At 47.7% G+C, this 1563-nt stretch overlaps 1 pseudogene; it reads left to right on the top strand.

The window, feature by feature from the left end:
• The first annotated feature begins 473 nt into the window (after positions 1–473).
• On the top strand, positions 474–876 carry LOC108524147 (cytochrome b5 pseudogene; annotated as a pseudogene).
• The last annotated feature ends 687 nt before the right edge of the window (positions 877–1563 follow it).

Genomic DNA, 1563 nt, shown 5'->3' with positions numbered 1-1563 from the left:
AGGGAGGGAGGGAGGGAGGGAGGAAAGGGAAGGAAAGGAAGGATCTGAACACTCTTTAACATAGAGTTCTAGGGATGGAAACTAGGGAGGGCTTGGATACCACTCATTTATCCACTCCCCCTTGGCGAGCGTCATTGCCAGGCGCTGTTGCAGGCATTGGGGGTACCACCAGAGGAAGAAACAAAACCTTGGTCAGGCACAGTGGCTCACGCCTGTAATCCCAGGACTTTGGGAGTCCGAGGCAGGAGGGTCACTGGAGCCCTGGAGTTCAAGACCAACCTGGGAACATAGTAAGAACCTGTTTCTAATAAATATATATATGCGCTTTTGCAGCTCCCCGCCGCTGAGCCAGCCGCCCAGCCTCCCTTGCGGTGCCCGGCGTGGGGAATGTCCCAGGTGGAGCTGGCGGAGTTGCAAGCTCTGCTCCACCTGACACGGCGATGTGTGCTGGGCCTGGCTCGTGGCCAACCAAGATGGCCGAGCAGTTGGACGAGGCCGTGAAGTACTACACCCTAGAGGAGATTCAGAAGCACAATGACAGCAAGAGCACCTGGCAGATTCTGCACCACAAGTGTACGATTTGACCAAATTTCTGGAAGAGCATCCTGGTGGGGAAGAAGTCTTAAGGGAACAAGCTGGAGGTGACGCTACTGAGAACTTTGAGGATGTCGGGCATCTTTGAGATGCCAGGGAATTGTCCCAAACATGTATCATTGAGGAGCCCCATCCAGACGACAGACCAAAGTTAAACAAGCTTCGGAAACTCTCATCACTGCTGTTGATTCTAGTTCCAGTTGGTGGACCAACTGCGTGAGCCTTGCCATGTCAGCAGTGGCTATCGGCTTGATGTATCGCCTGTACATGGCGGAAGGCTGAACCTCCTCAGAAGCCAGTGCAGGAAAATCCTGCTTTAGACACAGGAGAAAAGAAGCCAACACTAATTGCTTCAACTGACAGAAGCCTTCTCTTGAAAAAAAAAATAATTTTAATATATCTCTTTTTCTTTCTTCCAACATTAGAAACAAAACAAAAGAACTGTCATTTCCGCTCTCGAATTTTCGAGTGTGCCTTTTATTCATCTATTTTATTTTGATGTTTCTTTACTATGTAATTTACTTATTGTAAGCATGATCTTTTAAAAATATATCTGGCTTTTAAAATACAAAAATATAGGCTGGGCGCAGTGTCTCACGCCTGTAATCCCAGCACTTTGGGAGGCTGAGGCAGGTGGATCAGGAGTTTGAGACCAACCTGGCCAATATGGTGAAACCCCGTGTCCACTAAAAATACAAAAAAAATTAGCCGGGCGTGGTGGTGCATGCCTGTAATCCCAGCTACTCGGGAGGCTGAGGCAAAAGAATCGCTTGAACCTGGGAGGCAGAGGTTGCAGTGAGCCGAGATGGCGCCACTGCACTCCAGCCTGGGTGACAAGCGAGACTGTCTCACACAAAAAAAACAAAAAACAAAAAACAAAACCCTATATATGTGTGTATATATGTATACACATGTATATACATATACACACACACACTTATATACTCACACACACACACATCATTTTTA

This window comes from Rhinopithecus bieti, unplaced genomic scaffold (assembly GCF_001698545.2).
Source record: "Rhinopithecus bieti isolate Rb0 unplaced genomic scaffold, ASM169854v2 scaffold_81892, whole genome shotgun sequence".
In the NCBI taxonomy this organism is placed as follows: Eukaryota; Metazoa; Chordata; class Mammalia; order Primates; family Cercopithecidae; genus Rhinopithecus; species Rhinopithecus bieti.
This window is presented reverse-complemented; position numbering and strand designations above follow the sequence as displayed.